This window comes from Octodon degus, unplaced genomic scaffold (genome assembly GCF_000260255.1).
Source record: "Octodon degus isolate 3935 unplaced genomic scaffold, OctDeg1.0 scaffold00139, whole genome shotgun sequence".
Taxonomy (NCBI): domain Eukaryota; kingdom Metazoa; phylum Chordata; class Mammalia; order Rodentia; family Octodontidae; genus Octodon; species Octodon degus.
Window position 1 is genome coordinate 2878955 of NW_004524715.1, and position 20464 is coordinate 2899418.

Genomic DNA, 20464 nt, shown 5'->3' on the forward strand with positions numbered 1-20464 from the left:
TTTAGAAGCACCTAGTACTTCTTTGATTATAGTTACCACTACATTTTTTAGTTCCAAAATTATTTCTGATCTGATTTCTTCTATACCTTTCTGCAGTTGATTCTTTACTGTCAATGCTATTATTTCAGAGATCTCTGGTGTGTGATTTCCAGTTTCCTCAGTGCTAGTGTCTTCTGCATTTCTACTGGGTGGATTTGGGGCCTGAGGCTGCATTTTGTTCCTTCTCTTTGTCATTTTGTATACCACTGTCTTCTGACCTTTGGTGTAGAGCTTAGATAGAGTTATTACCTTAGCACCAGTTCCGGATCTGTGAAGTTTGGATTCCTCCAGGTGGGTGTTGCTTGGATCTGGCTGCTGTGCTCCACTTCTTTCTGCTGCAGGCATTAGAGTTGAACCCTTTGTTTCTCTCTGGCAAGATGTTCTACTCCTGAATCAGCTGGGTGGGTCTTGCCTCTAGCCTCTTTTCAGGGAGTTCTGCTGAAGGGTTCCATGCTGGACCGGGCCTGCGCTCTGGGTCTGTTCAGGATCCCACGGCCCAGTCGTCATACTCCTCAGTGTTGTTTCAATCTGCATTTCAATAATGGCCAATGACATTGAGTATGTTTTCATGTACTTAATGATTATTTGTACTCTTTCTTCTAAGAAATGTCTGTTCATTTGAGTTGTACATTTTTTGATTGGGTCTTTTATGGAAGAGGGCCATTATTTTAGTTTTTTGCATTGTCTAGATATTAGTCCTTTCTCTGAGTAATAGCTCATAAAATTATCCCCATTGTTTGTGTTACTCCTTTACTCTTTTGGTTGTTTCCTTTGCTTTAGAGAAGTTGATAATTTGACACAATCCCATTTATTGATTATTGATGTTAAATATTGTGCCCTGGGGGTTCTGCTCATAAAGTTCTTCCCTGTCTTCAAGAGTTTCACTTATTTTATCTTCCAGCCAGTTAACTAATATATATATTTGATTCATTTTTATTTTATTTTGGTGCAAGGAGAGATAAGGGATCTATATTCAGTCTTTTTCTCGTGTGGAACCAGTTTTCCCAAACCAATTGTTAATCAGGCTATCTTTCCTCCAGCATGTTTACAGTACCTTTGTTAAAGATCAGATAGCTGAATGTGCCTAGGGTTGTTTATGTATCTGCCATTCTGTTGCATTGATCCTCATGTCTGTTTTTGCACCAGTACCACCCAGTTTTTAGCACTGTAGCTTTATACTATAACTTGAAATCCATTCTTGTGATGCCACCTGATTTCTTGTTATTTATTGTTGTTTATGAGACAGGGTCTCACCATGTACTTCAGGCTGGCTGTGAACTCACTGTGTAGCCCAGACTGACCTAGATGTTCTGCCTCAGCTCATAAGAGCTGGCATTATTGCCATACGCCACCACACTCAGCTTGTTATTGTTGCACAAGAATCCTTTTGAGATATAAACATAAGGTAATTTTCTGTAATTCTGTGAGAAATGCTGTTAGTAATTTTATTGAGGATACATTAAAACTATGTATCAGCTTTGATAATATGGCCATTTTTACAAAATTGGTTCTGCTGGTCAAGGAGCAGGGACTATCTTCCCATTTTCTGATGTCCTCTTTGCTCTCTTTTTTTCAGACTACTGTTATTTTCATCGTAGAGAACTTTTATTTCCTTTGTTAAAGTAACTCCTAGGTACTGTGTTTAATTTTTCTTGAAACTATTGTGAATGGTTCTTCTCTCCTAAGGTCTTTCTCAGTCAGTTCATTATTTGTGTACAAGATCACTATGGATTTTATGTGTGTTCATTTTATGTTCTGCTACATTTGATTATAACTTATAGTAGTCCTTTGGTGGAATTTTTCGAGTTTTCTATGCAAAGGATCATATCATCAACCAATAAGGATAGTTTGATTTCTTCCTTTTGATACAGAGAGAAAAACTGATCTCGGGTGGGTGACCTCCAAATAACATAAGGAAAAATGATCTCCCGACCTGAACTGCATGAGTTCGTGTTCTCTAAAACCGAAGAATGAATTTTAGGAACAAACAGAGGTTATGAGCAGAATATATTTATTGAGGGAGAGAAAGCTCCTGTCTGAGAGAGGGACAGAAGGGGGGCCCGAGCAGGTAATCCCTGGGAAGTTGTCTCTTCTAGGGACTTTTATAGAGGAAAATCATATGGTGAGGCGGGTCTAAGGTGGTGAAGGAGACATGGGAACGCGCTTAGGTGGGCATGAGGTGGGACAACATTGTGACCAACCAGTGAGATTACAAGCACCATTGCTCAGGTAAAATTGATTAAATCCAGTATCAAATGGGGAAGCAAGTCACATAGCAAGTGGACATGAGAGAGGGTCTCTTCCTGTTGGGGGGGTAGGCTAGTGACTCATTTGGGCTCTTTCTTTTTTTTCTTTTTTTCTTTTTTTTTTTAATTTTAAATGTTTTTATTAATGAATGGTAGCAATTCACAAGGGTTACATACATTTTAAGGAACCAGCACATGTACATAGCATATCTTGATTGTCTTTGCATCATTTACCCCACAACCTACCCTCCATCCCCCATCTCCTTCCATATCTCCAGAAATCCTGCCTTGTTGTTTCCTAATGTATCTTCTCTATTTAACATTTTTATTTCTTTGTGTCAAATAAGTGTCCTTTGTCTGAAAGCTCACCCCTTGAAGTGACCGTGAGATTAGTTTTAGGGGAGTTATGGACTTTTGGAGGCATCTTGTTGCCTTGTTTTCTCAAGATGCTTATGTTGTTGTGTTAAAGGTTGTAGATCAGTTAAGGGAGAAAGGGCTGTCCCTATTAATGTGATCTCTTCATTAAGTGGATTTCTCCTTTTGATTTGTCCTTGGCTTTGGGCATGGGTCAGTGTACAGACACAACTCAACCTATTCGAATGACTAAGATCAGTCCCTTCACTGTACTGTGAAGAGTGAACACCTACAGTCATATCAACATCCAAAAATCCAGCTACATCTACATATAACTTAAAATTTGTTTAAAAAGTTCTCAACACAGAAAAACAAATGAACAATATAGTTAAGAATAGACTGCGAAATAGAAGAAAAGAGAAAATGAGAAGATATTAAGAAAAAGCAAAGAAGAAAAAAGAGGCAAAAGATAATGGGGGGAAAAAGATATAGGCCTTGATAATATACAGGCAGGAAAAAGATGGCATACAAGAAAGAGACATTTTATTATATAAATAGCTGTGATGTCCATAGGAGCTCTGTCTCTTTCACGGCAGTCTTTCTACTCACGTCCCTAGTCCTGGCAGCTGCCACACTTCCTGACCTCTCCTTTGCTCAAAAAATACTGCTGCTGCTAGCCCTGCTCACTGGCTTTGGATTCTGCATCTGTCCACTGTTTTTGACTTTTTTCTCATAAGTTTTTTCTTCTTGGTGTAGTTTGTTTGAGTTGATAATATCCTGGGGAGTTTCCTTACACTTGATCTTAACTAAAAAGGCTGAGAAGGGATGTGGCTATCGCCTTAAAATGGGCTCTTTCAAGGTGATTGATTCCTATTTAGAATATCAATCCCTGATGTCCATCCCAAGGGAAGTATGTAGCTGTGTTTCCTCTTTTGTCCTGAGATATGGCCCATATGGGAATGTCTGTCTCTTCCCAGTTGTAAAGTCACCTTGTCTTCCATCCTGTCTCCTTGAGGGTCTGGCCCTGTCTGACTGGCTATAATATTTCTATCTAACTCAGCCGCCTGCAACACTCTGCTATACATGTACCTCTTATATCTTTCTCTTTCTTGGGTTAAAGTGTGAGCACTATATTAAACAGGAGTGAGGATGGTCGACCTCCTTGCCTTGTTCCTGATTTTAGAGGAAAAGCTTTCAATTATTCCCCATTTAATATGATGTTTGTGGTAGGTGTACCAAAAATGACTTTATCCAGTTAAGATAAGGTCATTTTATATCTATTTGCCTCAAGATTTTTATCATGAATGGACACTAGATTTTGTCTAAGGCTCTCCCTGAATCTATTAAGATCATCATATGACTTTTGTCCTTGCTTCTTTTTATGTGGTATATTATATTTATTTGCATGTGTTGAACTATTCTTGCATCCCAAGAGCTCAGTCCAATTATTCATGAAGTGTGATCTTTTGATCATTTGTTGCATTCTGCTGCCAGTATTTTGCTGAGGATTTTGCATCAATATTCATTAAAGAGATTGACCTGTAGTTCTGTTTTAGTTGGGTTCTTGTCAGTTTATGGAATCAGGAAAATGCAAGCTAGTTTCTAGGAATAAGGCTGGAAGTACTCCTTCCCTTTCAGTTTCTTTGAAGAGTTTGAAGAGTATTGTTATCCCACACTCCCAGCCCTCCAAAGTTCTGGTAAAATTCAGAAGTGAATCCAGGTCCTGGACTTTTGGTAGTTGCTAAGTTTCTTCTTACTGCCTCAATGCTATCGCTTATTATTGCTTATTCATGGTTTTCATGTCTTCTAGGCTCAGCTTTATCCATTTCTTCAAAATTGTTCTCTTGTTAGAGTACTGTATTTTGTAGTATTATTAAAGATCTTGTGGATTTTGGTAGTGTTCATTTTGATTTTACCTTTTTCATTTCTCATTGCTTTGATATGGGTCTTTTTCCTTCTTTTGGAATATTTGGCTAAGGGTTTTCTTATTTTTTTACTATTTCAAAGAACCAGCTTTTTTATTGATTGATTATTTTTATTGTTTGTTTTACTCTCAATTTCATAAGTTGCTGTTCTGATCTTGGACAATATTTATTGTTCTAGGATTTTGAGGTGCATCATTAGCTTATTTATTTGAGCTACTTATATGAGCACTCATAACAAAAAACTTTCCTCCTAGGATTGTCTACATTGTGCCTCATAGGTTCTGGCATGCTGTATGGCACTATAGTTTGATTATAGGAATTGTTCAGTTTCTTCCTTTATTTCTTATATGCCCCATTGAGTGGTCAGGAGTGTGTTATTTAATATCCAAGGAACTATGGTTTCCTTTGTGATTGATTTCTAGTTTTAAAGGGCTATGACCTAACAACATACATGAACAAATTTTGATTCCTTTGTATTTATTTATGCAGGCTCTGTGGACTAGTATGTGGCCTATTATGGAGAAACCTACCTATGTTGCTGAGAAGAATTTGTCTTCTGTTGTACTAGGGTAGAATACTCTAGATATCTACTAAGTCCATTTGCTCAAAGATGTGGTTCAGCTCTAATATTTTTGTGAACTTTTGTTTAGTTGAGTTCTTTGTGAAAGTGGGGTTATTGAGGTCTCTTACTATGTCTGAGTTGACGTCTTTTAAGATTCTGGTCTTGTGTTGAACTTCCAGAGTTTTGACTATGATATGTTGTGGGGAGCTTCTTTTCTCATCATAATTATTTGGCATTCTCTAAGCTTTGCTTACCTTGAGTTATTTTCCCATGTGTCAGAAGTTTTCTGCCATGAGTTCTATAAGAAGACTTTTTAATTCCATGTTTGTTCTCCTCTAATTTGTAATTCCAATTTACCTTATGATGGTGTTCTTAACATCATCTAGTAGCTGTTGGATAAACTTTTTCTTGTTGTTTTGCTATTTTTAAGCTATCTGAGTTTATCATCTTATGTTTCCAATCTGTTCCCCAAGATCAGAGACTCTCTCCTCACATTGGTCACTTCTGCTGTACCAGTTTTCAATAGAATTCTTTATTTATTTATTTTTTGTGGTGCTGGGGATTAAACTCGGGACCCTGTGCTTGCCAGGCAAGCACTCATTCTACTGAGCTACCTCCTCAGCCCAGAATTCTTTATCCTTGAGCCTTCTGTTTGACAGCTTTTTGGCACACTCATTTCTCTGATCAAATTGCCATTTACATTTTGAATAGTTTTGATCAGCTCTCCTAATTTTTTTTTTTTGTTTATTTCTTCTATAACCACATTAGTCAATTTGTTAGTTCTGTTATCTTTAGTGGCATGTGAATTTGAGCTCTTTGAGTTTCTTTACTTCTTCTTTAATCATGGAGAAGTGAGGATAGTTAAGTGTGACTAAAATACAAAAGAGCAATTAGAACAGGAAGATGGGAAGTTAAAAAAAAAAAAAGAATGAAAAAAGAGAAGAATAAAGAAAAACTTAAAAACTTAAAAATTTAAAATTTTTAATAGGGAAGGGAAAATCAAATAAAAGAAAATAAAAAAATAAAGAAAACCCAGAGTAGACACACAAACAAGAAAACACACAAATCACCCCCTGTGGGCACTATACCCTATAGACAGTGTCCACACAGTTTCCTTGCCGCTGCAGTTATAATCTGCTTGTGGGCAGCCAAGCCAGTTTCCTCTCTGCCTACAGGCTGCTGGCCATCCGCCTGGGAGTGCTAAGGGCTGTCTGTCTCTCTGTACTATCCGCTGTTTTGGCTGAAAGCCATGTGTCGGGTGTGATTCACTGCAGACCTTTGTTTCTGACCCAAGATCCACCCACTACAATTAATTTGGGAAGAAGAGGACGTGCCATAGTTGCACAGCACCTGTTGGTTGCTACCACTGACCTCCCACCCCCTCACCCTGCTGCCAGGCGCTTCCCACAGTAGCCTCTGTGTTGTTCCCCCAGCAGCTTTCCATCTCATGTGTCACTGAAGGTCCCTGCCCCACCCAACGTCCTCTGTTCTTTCACATGCACATCCCCAACCATCCCCAAGAGCTCCACTTTCCAACCCATGGAATTTTGTGCAGTATCTGCAGTTGGTAGGTTTCCTTTTCCTGCAAGGGATGGTGGGCCATGGGTGGGAAGGTGGGCCTATCGTCGTAGGACTTTCTGGTGTATGGGGAAACAACGGGGAAGTGCTCAGTCTGGACCACCTCTGCCAAGACTCCTTCTCTCCGGCTTTTCTCCGAGGATGTGGAGAAAAGGATCCCTGTCAATGGGTTTAGTGCCATTCACAGTTTGTGGTATTCAGTCTCTGCCTAAGACAGGAGGCTTTCCTTGTCAATGCTACATGGTTGGGAGTGGGTAGGATGCTGCAAAGACACAGTGTTCCCTGGTGTTTGGGAGGATGATGGGGAAAGGACCACACATTTCTATTGCTGTCTCTCCTTTGATCCAGTTACTTGGCTTCCCTGAGGCCTCTGTTGCAGTTTACTTCCATCTGGGTTTCTTCTTCCAGATAGGAGAGAGAGTTTGCGTGTAGGAAGACTATCCCAGGAGTCTGGCCTCTGTAGCACTGGCTCTTTTCTCAGGCTGCTAGAACCACTCCCAAGATGGCATACTTTCCAAGTAAGGGGAACAGGAGGAGACATGGCCTAGTGGTAACCCTGATTCCATCTTTCAACAACCCAGAGACGTGGTTTGATCTAGAGAATTTACTTATCTGGCTCATTGTTTCATAGGTTTCAGATCATATTTGACAGGTTCAGTGGCAGAAATATGGCAGAAGTGTATGGGGAAGAAAGCTGTCCACTCCACATTAGCTGGGAAGCAGAGCACAGTGGAGAAGAACTTGTAAGACCTGCACAATCCAAAAGCACACCCTCAGTGACCTGCCTACAGGTCAGCCCCACCTCCTAAAGGGGTGTTTAGCTATGAAGACCTGTGGATAGATGCATTGATGAATATAGCAGCCCCATTATCCAGTCACCTCTCTGGGAGTCTAATTAATCAAACTGACAATTAAGCTTGATTGTTACAATGAGAAAGTGAAACAGCTTTATCACTGATATGGAGAAAGTTATAGGGGTCTGTATGAAAGGCCAAACTACCCACAACAATACTTAGCAAAACATAATCAAATCAAGGTCCTAACTCTCTTCAACTCTATGCAGGCTGTGAGAGGTGAGGAAATTGCATAATGAAAGTTTCAATCTAGCAGAGGTTGATTTATGAAGTGTAAGGAAGTAGAGTTGCTCCATAAGATAAAAGCACACAGTGAAGTAGCAAGTGCTGCTGCAGGAGCTGCAGCAAGCCACCCAGGAGCTCTAGACAAGACAACTGGTGAACACCTCAATGACAACAGCTGTTCAGTGTTGACCCACAGACTGCTGTTGGCAAGCAATGCCATCTAGGACTTTCACTGCTAGACAGAAGTTGATGGCTGTTTTCAAAGGATAGGCTGAATCTCTTCTTAGGGCCCTAATGCAGTTGGTAACGAAGTTGGTGTCTCTTATACCTAGATGTCCCCTAATGCCTCATCCACTCATAGATGGGGCTTTGGGATCATGTGGAGGGGAGTGATATTCACCAGGGGGATTAGTCCACAATGAATTTATAGCTGAAGGTAATACTGGGTGATAAAACTTAGTGGGAAGAGGTGGGTCCCTGTGGGCATGGCCTGCAAGGTTCTGTCTTCCTCCTCTTCCCTTAGTGCTTATCTGCTTCTCGCCTGCCATGCCAGAAGCAGTTCTCCCTGCCCCTTGGCCACACCACCCTAATGTGTAGCTCTGCCTTGAGGCTAGCCAACTGTGGACTGAAGCTTCTACAAACTGTGAGCCAAAATAAACCTTTCTCATTTAAGTGGCAGGTATGAGGTATTGTGTCCCAGTGATAAGAAAGTAAGACAAAGTTGAAGCTAATGCCTATTTGCTTTTCTGAAAATATGAGAACCCAAATCAGGTATGGTGGTACACACCTGTAATCCCAGCATTTGGGAGTCTGAGGCAGGAGGATCTCCTCAAGGCCAGCCTGAATTATATAGCAAGACCCCGTCTCAAATAAATAAATAAATAAATAAATAAATAAATAAATAAATATTCTTTCTGGAAGATAGTTCAGTGGTATACTGTATGGTTGGCATGTACCCAGTTCAATCCCCAGAACCATACAGAAGTTAAATTAAAAGACATTTTAGCTCAAATTTGTTCCAAATATTCTTGAAAAGATTCTAGGGGAGAGGAGAAAGGGATAAAAAAGAATTAAAATGTGTCATGTACATGTACCAACTTCCCACAGTGAATGTAATCACTATAAACTACAAACACATACTAATGAAAGAATAAAGGACAAAAGAAAAGAAAAAATTGTAAATGATACAATTTTCGACTTTGGGAGCTGAGACTTAAGAACTGGATAATTTTCCCAAATAATAGCAGAGCTAGATGTTCACCCCTAGTTCAAGGCACTTGGCCTTCACAGGCACTGCACATCTCAAACACTGTTAGTCTCTGACACGTCTAAGCTCTCAAACCAAAGAGCAGGTATTGGAAACTCTATTTCCTGGAACACCCAGGAAATGTATTGGAAACTCTACTCAGTCTAGACACAGTGATGCGAGTGTTTCTCTCACACCTGCAACCTGTGCTCCTCTGCTCACTGTGTTGATGGAGTTTCCCCAAACCTCCACCTCTTATTGTGGGAAAAACTTTTCTCAGACAAATTTTGTGGTTCAAGCAACTACTGTTTTCTGGAAAGACCCAACACTCTGGAGCAGCTGAGTTGTCTCGGGTAGACTAACTGTACACTCCAATCATAGTACCTTGTTCCCCAGCCACAGCTCACACACAACAAAACTGGGATTCTGACCTTTTTTGTGATGGAAAGACGAGGGTCTCAGAGGTTACTGTAGATACACTATTACATCCAGGAAGCCACAAGGGCAGGACTCCAACCCAGTCAAAAGTCTGAAGTTAAGCAATGCAAGTATTGATGCTTATTTATAAGATATTGACAGTAAATTTGCATATTGGAGAATTTTAGATGTTTTCCCCTGAAATTTAAACTGATAAGAATAAGTAACATAGAGAATAACTTATAAAAGTATTAGCTAGAAAATAAAATGTAACTCAAATTGAAATGTAAAGCAAGTTAAAGGAAATATAATTATTTTTGCATTTAAGATATGAATTTAAGATATAAGTTTTATTACTTTTATGCCAAAAGCTTGGATATAACTTGTCTACTTATAAAACTAGTCTTTCTGCAATCAAGAAAAATGGTCATATATGTAGTTCATTCCCTACTGTTTTAGGTTTTCTAAGAAGTGTTAAAAAAAAAAAAAAAAAGGAAATGTTTCAGCAGGAAGTTTGATGAAGTAGTCTTGAGCCTGCCAGAGTGGTGTGGAGTACAAGTATAGAAAGGCAAACTTTTACAAGAATTTGGGGGGAGGAGACAAAATGATTTTATTAAAATGTTAAATAGGAAACCAAAACAAGGTAACAACAATAGGATTTCTTATCACCTTCAAAATTTGCTCTTTCATGGTGTCAGAAGAAATTTAAAACTTTAAATTTTATTACAGTACTGTTTTGCCTTAAGATCCAGTAGTGACCAAGATCACCTAGAGTCAAGTCCACGCTCAGCTGCTGCTCTCAGCCCACCTTTATATCACATCTGCAGCACCAGCAACACGGCCTGAGTAGCTCCTGTCGTGCATCATGGTGACAGTACCTAGGTTGCTTCTTCCCGCATTGTCTTTGATCTCATGATGTCCCTTATCTCCGTAAACACTCTTCTCAACCTTCACTGCCTTCACTACTGTCATCTGCCTTGCTTCCAATGTCATTTTTAAACATTTATACCATGAATCCTCTACCTAGTCACCTTTCTTGATATTACCAGTTGTGCAGGTATCCACACAGTGGCTTCTAATAATACCTAGTTCATACCTCCCTGAGGCCTCTTTTCATATTAGCAGTATCCTTTTCTAAGATTATATCTGATGCCACATAGGCTCATCCTTTTTTTCTAACTTTTAGTAAATAATTGGTGCCAGGCATATAGAACGCATTCAGTAATGTTTGAATCAATGACTCTAGTTCATTCCACATGTACTCACCAAAAATTTACTATCCACTAACTCTCAGGCCTACATGCTAAGGATCAAAAGAGATAAAATCTTTGCCTTCATGTCTTCAAATTTTATGAAACTAATCACATTAATTTTATGATGCTGCTAAAACAAAATACTATAAAATATAAAAAACATTGCCAAAATGTAGTGACTTCAAACAACTCCTTCATTCGTTCAAGTTGCACTGATTCCTCGGCTGCAGGTCTCAAGGAGGGAATCGAGGTTTCAGCTGGCCCAGGCTTTTGCCTTGGCTCCATTTCTTTGCTGTCGAGCAGCCCTGAGCCTGTCCTGGTTATGGCCCTGCATTTTACCACTTTGCTCCTGGCCCTTCCACACACCTGGGATCTTAAATCTCTCTCACTTCTCTTCTGCCAAGTCTTTACCACTTTTGTGATGGGTCTATATGGAAAATCCAGGATAACTTTCTTCTTAAAATTCACAACTTTAATTACATCTGCCAAAGTCCCATTGGGCTGTGGACACTGCTCAGTGGCAGAGGTTCCTGCCTGGCAAGTGCAAAGTCCTGACTTTGATCCCTGGTTAAAAAGGAAAAAAAAAAAAAAAAAAAGGGCAAAGTCCCATTTGTTACATAACATATATATTCAGAGTTTCCAAGGATCAGTGATAGGTATTTTTTAGGTCATTAGACAGCCTCCTACAGTGACTATTCTAGAATTATTTCCCAGCGTATCCCTCTCTTAGATAATTTGGAGAATATTTTACAACATGGGTAAGTTCATTTTGGCTAAAACACTGTTTTGTTTAACAACAAAGAACTAGAAGTCATGTGAAAGTGTTATTATGAGCCAAAGCTTTGTTGGAAAAATGACTGAGTATGGAAAGAGGAGGGAAAGTTATAAAATACATAAAGAAATAAGTAAAGTTTCATAAATAGAATGAGCACCATAAGTAAATATACATCCAGCAATGTGGATATATGTTTTCCTTGGAAAAATACGGGGTTAGACAGTTGCAGAATTTATCATTATTCCAAGTACGACTGATTTCCTAAAGATATTAGTCTGCTATTAATATGCAAAATAATGTGTTCTAGTTGAAATAAAATGAAATTCTCTTTTCCTCTCAAAACTTTGCTCATGGGGGCCTGCCCCGTAGCTCAGTTATTTGAGTGGCTGCTTCAACAAAGCAGTCAGGCTCAGGTTGCTGTGGTTCGATCCCCACAACTCAAGCCAGGAAACCTGCCCTGAAGGCATTCAGAGCAAAAAAAAAAAAAAAAATCCTTAAAACTTTGCTCAAAATTAAAAGAATCATAAACAAATTCATTTATCCATTTTTAATTTACAAAATTAGTTATCTGAATAAAATTAAAAGTCAATAATACAATAATAATGATTTTTGAAAAGTTCAGTATTTGGGGCATATTATGCTAGATTCAAATGATACAATCATGATTACCCTCCCTGCATGCAGGAAACCCACTGGTATTTAAATTAATAAATTGCAATACTGGGTAGCAAGGGAAATAGGAGAAGAAATGATCTAAAGAGTAGTAAAGTAAGATTTTCTGGTTGAAGGACAAATAAATCTGTAGGGAAAAGGATGCAAAAGCAGTTGAGCTGGGCCAGGGAGATAGCTCAGTAGAATAAGTGCTTGCCTGGCAAGCGCAAGATCCTGAGTTCAATCTCCAGTACCACAAAAAAAAAAAAAAAAAAGCAGCTGAGCCAACAGCACAAACAGAGGTACTAAGTACTCAAGGGCTTAGGGTATTTGTGGGGTCTAATCAAAGGACAAAGAGCCAGGGTCAAGGAGTGGGAAGTAAATGCTGGAAGGTAGAGGATCAGGACTTCCCATATCCAATTTATTCCATGGAGATGAAGGGCTGGCAAAAGTCTTTTAATCTAGAAAAATACATGAATAGATGGTCAGGGGTATTGTTTCTGTTTATTAATTTTTATGTATTACAGTACTGGGGATTGAATTTATGGCATTCACACTGAGCTATATTCCTAACCCTTTTTGAGACAGGGCCTTGCTAAGTTACCCTTGCTGGTGTTGAACTTTCCATCCTCCTGCCTCAGCTTCCCAGGGTGCTGGAGTTACAAGCAGAAATACAAACAATTGCATGGTGAGATTTATCTACTTCACCATGAAAGGTATGGTAGTGGGCAAAGAATCACCAGCTTGCATGGGTCCTTTCTGTAGTAGAAATCAATTAAAATGAAGGCATGATTTTGCAGGAACATAAGTTTTAACTGAAAGGTAAAACAAGATTAAGAATAGACTCCAGTTTGGGTGGTAGCTTGGGAGAGGACACATTCTGTTAGAGAGGATAAGAAAACCTTTTCCTCCAAACAGGTGGATTAGCTTGGGGGGGGGGGGGACAGTTGATCTGCATCTCAGTCCCAGTTTTATTTATTTATTTATTTATTTGTTTATTTACTTAGGTCTTTTGAGGCAGGGTCTCACTGTGTAGTTCATGCTGGCCTCAAGCTCACTTTGTGAGCTTTGCCCGGGCTGGTCTCTAACTCAAAATGATCCTCCTGCTTCAGCCTCCCGAGTGCTGGGATGGCAGGCATGTGCCACCACATCCGGCTTTTCGGTCCTGCTTTTATAGTGCTGGAATTCTCATGGTTTGAGGGGTTGGTTCTGTTCCCACAAAATGATTATCTTTGTTTGTAGTGGTTTCAGTCAGGTGAGGTTCTGCTTGTCCTGCAACTGAGGTGCTCAGAGGACTGACATAATAGCTGGAGACCTCTGGATGTAGCTGTTGTTCCTGTAAATTTCTTATCCTGCTATCCTCCGTCTCTTTTTTTTTTTTTTTTTTTTTTGGCGGAACCGGGGATTGAACTCAGATCCTTGCGTTTGCCAGTCAAGCGCTTATCCCACTGAGCCATCTCCCCAGCCCCGTATCCTCTGTCTTAAAGGGCAATGAGATAGGCTAGGTAGATTTAAGGCTAATAGCTACTCCCAAGATGACTAACTTGCAAAGCTGAGAAGGCTTTGACTCAAAGTTTCACAAAATGAAGATCGAAATTTGTGCTAATTTTAGTTATCTATTAGGCTACAACCCCTTTTAAGTCCTGGACTGCCACAGGGGAAAACATAAATCAAGTTTCTTTTTTTTGGTGGAACCGGGGATTGAACTCAGGCCCTTGCACTTGCCAGGGAAGTGCTTGTTTCACTGAGCCATCTCCCCGGCCCTCAAGTTTCTGATAACAGGTTCAAGACCCAGCATTCTGCCATAGTCCATCCCTATAGTGTATCTCACTATGCCATGACTGTGTCAAAGGGAGGGAAAAGAAGGGCAAACAGAATAGTGACACAGTCAAGGCAGAGATATGCCAATCACTGAAGGGAGAGTGAAGCAGCAGAATCCTGGGCCCTGCTGCTCATTAAAAGCATCATTTGTGTTTTCTTCTTGGATTGTGAAGGACTTAAAGCCATTTTTTGCCAAGAGCCATGCCTTCTCTAGGGCCCGCCAATGCCAACTGAGTAACTAAAAGCAGAACAAACCTTGACCTTTATTTTATATCCTTGGCTATTGTAAATCTTGGGTCCAGTCTCTTCTCAGCTTTGCATAGGGGTGTGCTGATCATTTGAGGCGTGCCCGTCTAGGAGCTAGTTGGACAGGGTTGGTTAGCCACAAATTTACATGATCTAATCAGCCCCTTCAAAACGGAGGACACTGCCAGAGCTCAGACCTGGCATGTGAGTGAGACCACCCGGGACCCACCTGATCCTCATTCCACCCAGAGCGTGGGTCCTGCTGGATCTTCTTTCCAACCAGCACCCAGGCCCTGTGAGTAGAACTTCCTCCATCAGACAGACCTAGTGTGGAATGCTGCAGCAGAACTCCCTGTAGAGAAGCTAGAGGTAACACCCACCCAGATGATCCAGGAGCTGAACATTTTGCCAGCGTGGCACAGAGGGTTCACCTCCAGGAATAGCAGCAGGAAGAAGTGGAACACAGCGGCCAAACCCAAGCCACACCCACCTGGACAAGTTTGAACTTAGTAGATCCAGACCTGGTGCTAAGATAATACCTCTATCAAAACTCTCACACCGGGCTGGTGAGATGGCTCAGTGGTCTAAGGCACCTACTTAGAACAAACTAAGCTAAACAAAGCACAGGGGACCGCGGTTCAATCCCCCAGCACCACATGCCAGCCAGCCCCACCCCCTGGTGGGCTGAGCTGGCCACACACACACACACACACACACACACACACAAATAAATAAATAAATAAATATTAAAAAAAAAACCTCTCACACCAAAGGTCAGAAGACAGTGCTATACAAAATGACAAAGACAAAGAACAAAATGTATTCTCAGGCCCCAAGCCCACCCAGAAAAACTGCAGGAGACAATAGCATAGAAGAAATTGAAAATCCCACACCTGAATTCTCTGAAATAATAGTGTCTAAAGTAAAGAAACAAATGCAGAAAGGTATAGAGGAAATCAGATTAAAAATAATTTTTGAAGTAAAAAGAAATGATAACTATAATGAAGGAAGTACTAAGTACTTCTAAAGAAGACACTGATTTAAAAAAAAAGAGGAGAATAGAAAAATGAAGCTTTGAATAAGCAATATAGGTAAGAAATAGAATGCATGAAGCAGAGTCAAAGTGATATACAGGAAATTAAAACCTCAATCACAAGCTAGCAAAACCGTTTGAATGAAAGTGAAAATAGATTTTCAGACTTTGAAGACACCATTGCAGCTAGTGAAAAGGTAAGAAAAGATCTCTTAAAAACAACTAGGATGCAGGAAAAAATAATTCAACATCTGGAAGATGTTACAAAGATGACCAATGTGAGACTAATAGGCATCAATGAAAAGGAGTCAATACAAATGATATAAAAAGAATATGGGCAGAAGTAATAGCAGAAAACTTTCCAAATATGGGGAAACAATCTCACACTCAGATAACTGAAGCATATAGAGCTCCAAATAACATCAACCCAATTAAAAACACACCCAGATATACAATAATCAAGATCCCAGAAATTCAGCACAGGAACAGTATACTAAAAGCCACTATTGAAAAGAAACAGATCACATTTAAAGGAAAACCCATCAGAAAAACAGCAGATTTCTCTTCTCAAACCATCAAGTCAAAAGAGCATGGAGCAACGTACTACAAGTCTTGCAAGAAAACAAATTCCATCCCAGACTGATATACCCTGCAAAACTCTCTTTCAAGTATAATGGAGAAGTGAAATATTTCCATGACAAAGAACAGCTAAAGAATTTCATTATGGTAAAGCCAAGCCTACACAGACTACTAAAAGATATTCTAGAGAGGGACCAAAATGACCACAACTCCATGAATGAGAATGGAAAGAACCCACCAAATAGGGCAAACAATTAAACACAGGAGAAAAAGAGGTATACAATAGCAGGCTTACAATTATTCTTTTGTATACAGCTGCAAAATGTTTCCATCAGCATACTCTACAAATGGACTTCTCCTGCACCCCATGGGGCATGATTCTGTCTGGGTCTACAGAGCAGATATCAAGGAAATAACAGCAGCTCAGTCCCACAAATGACACCTGTCCACCAGTAAGCATCATGGACACTGTCGTTGTCCTTGTCCATGACATACTAGAACTTTGTGAGATATCCTATCCCCAGACTGTTAGACATGCTAGTCATATATCTGCCATTCCAGTATTTAGGTTATGTTTTATTCTTAGTAATTCTTTACTATCATGAAAACTTTTTCTTACTTGAATTATTTTGAAATATTTGATTTTTAATTAATATTTAATCAATTTTCTGATTATTGTTTAATCTTAATTGTTGTTGTAAGATTTATATTGTATCTTTTACTTACAATGTACTTATAAGACATGGTATGATATTTTCTCCTATTATGAGAAACTTTAAAAAGTATGTTTCTATTTTCCATTGACTTTATATTACTTCTTCCTTGTCTTTTATACACACACACACACACACACACACACACACGAAAAACTATGTATATAACCCAACATAAGATTGATAGTTTTGTAGAAATCTTCAATGACCTTTTAGATGGGTTCATCTAATATTTTTTACATAGTAACTACCATTAGTTAACTGTGTAACTACCATTTTGAGAGCTCTTTATTCTTTACTCAGGACCATACAGCAACTTCTCTTGCCTACTGGATTATGCTCTTTGTTATTTTCTATATGCTATGTCTGGAGGTATTAGAATATTTCAAGTTTGTATAACTGGAAAATATTTTACTTTTAGTTTTCAAAGGTATGTTTGCTAAGTATAAAATTCAATGAGAACAGATCTTTTTTTTTTCTTTCAGTCCTTTTAATTAATTAGTCTAGTTTCTTACACACTTGCTCTTTTTTTCTAATGCGGAATAAGATACTATTTAATTTTGTTCTTTCATAGCTAATATTTTTTATGTATATGCTTTAATGATTTTTTCACAATTAGTTTTTTACAATTAGTTTTGGACAGTTTCATTTTGGTGTATCTTGGTATGATTTCATTCAAATTTCTTGTGAAAAAGGTTCATTTTTCCTGGAAATGTGGTGCTATAATTTCAACTAAATTCAGAAATTTTAAATCTTTAAATATTTATTGCCTATCCCTGCTTTGGGAATTCCAATTATATGACTATAAGTTTCTTGATTTTGGCACAGAGTGAACTATTGTTACATGACTGATCTGTAAATTCTTCATTTTTATTTTGGACAATTTTTATTGTTACATTCATTTAAGTTTGTAAATAATTTATTTACAACATACAATCCATTATTAATCTCATGCTATGTATTCATTTCAGAAATATTCCTCTAAAATTCACTCTGTCTACATCATGTATCTTTTACATTTCAATATTTGTCTACAATTTTTAATATGCTATATAATTATTGACTTTCAATAAAGCTAATGAGAAAATAAAATAAAATGGAGAACATCAAGAACTGAGGTTTATGGACATTCAGCTACACCCAAAAGACTCCCACCATTGTCCTAAGCCTGTGATCACCTGAATTCCAAATAAAAGGCACAGCTACATAACTGAGATCACCACAGAGACAATCTTTTCCTGGAAAGGAAACCATCCCTCAGCCATAAAGATACTAGGCCTTAGCCCACCAGATAATCCTTATCATTTGGTCTCCTGTCTTTGGGGTTTGGTCAGTCTGAACCCCTATATCACAGTGTGCCCCCTCCAGCTACCTAAGTTAGAGACCTTTCCCATCTTCCTGGAACTCTGATTAAGGATTTTTTTTCCTTGTAAATTTGTGCTTTAGTTTTAACTTCCACTTCTACTAAAGCAAGGACCCATGCTAGCCAGTTACAGGAAAAACTGAGTTAGTTACTTAGAAATTTCTGGCATGGGAGAGAAATCTTAATATTTGACATTCTCTTGATTAATGAATAAAGGAAAACAAGTGAGAGGGCACAGTGACAGATTCTCTTCTTGACCAAACTTTATTTGGGCTTCTCTCAGGTTTATCTCAACTAGGCTCTGTCTTTGGGTCCTGCCGTAGGCCCTCAAGCTTGAGTTTAGCAGGAATCTTCAAAATCAGTACAGAAAGAATCCCCTGTCTGGTCGGCCCCTCCTGCCTTCAGCTTAGCAAGATTGTCCCCTACTCTTCTTGTCATCTCTTAGTCATTTCTTACTGGCTAGACGAGTTCAGTCTCTCCCTGACTCAACACCTACTTATAGCAGTCCAATCTTTCTTTCTTTCTTCTTCTTTTTTTTTTTGTTTATTTATTTATTTTGTGTGTGTGTGTGTGTGTGTGTGTGTGTGGCCAGCTCAGCCCACCAGGGGGCAGGGCTGGCTGGCATGTGGTGCTGGGGGATTGAACCGTGGTCCCTGTGCTTTGCTTAACTTGTTCTAAGTAGGTGCTTTAGACTACTGAGCCATCTCACCAGCCCAGTCCAATCTTTCTTGACATCTTAGTAATTCATGTCAGAATAAGTTACTTTGACAGTGGTAGAAATATCTCTCAGGAACTGAAGTACTGTCACATTCCTAAGCTTTCATTTGTGGCACAGATCTTTAGCCTGTGGTATGACTAAATAACATGTCTAGCTGTAGTGTAGCCAAGTAACCTGCTAACGTTTACCTGGCATTATGAGAGACACAATCCACCACCCTGTACCCCAAAAGCCTAGCAAGCTGGCTTCCTCACTAATTTTTTAAAATTATTTTTTTAATTTTTTAATTTATTTTTTTAATAATTTAATAATTATTCTATTATTCTAACACCTACTAAGGTGGCTTTACAATCCCCTTAGGGGAAGCTTCGCATACATCGGTGAAGAGCACTCTGAGGGCGGAGTCTTGGGACCCAGTGAACCCGAGAACTGAGGTAAGCTGTAGCTGGCTTATCTGCCGCGCACCAGATGCCAGAAACCAAAGAAAGTATTAACTGCTGTTGCGACAGTATATGCTAGCTCCAATGATAGATGTATCGTCTCTTACTTTCACTTGTTATTTAGTCACATGTTACTTAGCCACACCTGAAAACTTAGGAATGTGACAGTACTTCGGCTCCTGAGAGATATTTCTACCACTGTCAAAGTAAGTTATTCTGACACTAATCACTAAGATGTCAAGAAAGATTGGACTGCTGTAAGTAGGTGTTGAGCCAGGGGGACTGAATTCAAGTCGGGCCAGTGAGTAAGAAATTACTAAGAGATGACAAGAAGGGTAGGGGACATTCTTGCTAAGCTGAAGGCAGGTGAGGCTGACCGGACGGGATTCTTTCTGTACTGATTTAGAGGATTCCTGCTAAACCCAGGCTTGAGGGCCTAAGCGCTCTTGAGTGACAACTGTCCGGGTCGCCGAGTCCAGGAACGGATCCCGAAGTGAAACTTCAACGGGTGACAGCAGCGTGGCAGCAACCCGCCTAGGATGCTGGTTAACCTCAGAGGGGGAATGGAGCATGCACAGGAGCTTCAGGGCGAGACACAGAGCGTTAGCTCTGCTGACTGGAGATGGAGACTCGAAACAACCCAGCAAGGTCTTTGCTCCAAGGCGCACCGACCCTACAGCGACCTAACCGCAGATCCCTCCACCGGGCCACGCCTCTCCGGGAGCACGCAGGCGCGAGCACGCAAACACGCCGTCCTCCCGCCGGCAGGCCCTACTGCGCATGCTCCCGGGTGCGACCGGCTGGGCGATTTAGAAGGGGCGGGCGCTCCAAAGACCGCACCCGGCCGTCGGGTATACGAGTGGCCTTGCGTCACTTCCGGTGGGCGGAACGAACCCGAAGGGGTGGTGCTCCGGCGGCTGTGAGTCTGTTTGTGTTGCAGACCCAGCTGATGCGAGCGAGCCAGCCGGTGTGGACGTCCGTGACAGGGCCAGGCAATTAGACACTGCCCCCGAAGGGCTTGCGGCCTGCATCCCGGTGAGTGGCCGCGACGGGACAGGGCGGGGTGAGAGGCAAGCTGACCACTGGGGCGGGCCGTTGTCCGGCCTCCGGCCCTCCGTGTGTCGCCTGTGGGCGCTGCCAGTGGCGGCGTGGGGAGCCGCCTGCCCGCCGCGGGGAGCCCGGAGGCTTGCGGCCGTGCACGGCGCCGTCTGTCCCGACGCCCGGGGTTTGGGGGCCTCGGGCCCCGCCCCGCGGCCCGCGCCTCACCCGGGCGCAGCTCCGCAGAGTTCGTCTTTCCTGGGTCCAAGCTCCGGCAGCTCCCAGGGACTGTCAGAAGGGGTTTCTCTTTCCCTCGTTTTGGATTGTCAGAGTGCGTTTTGTGCTTCCTTTGCTTGGCGTTTTTAATTTGTCTCACGCCTCCCTGACT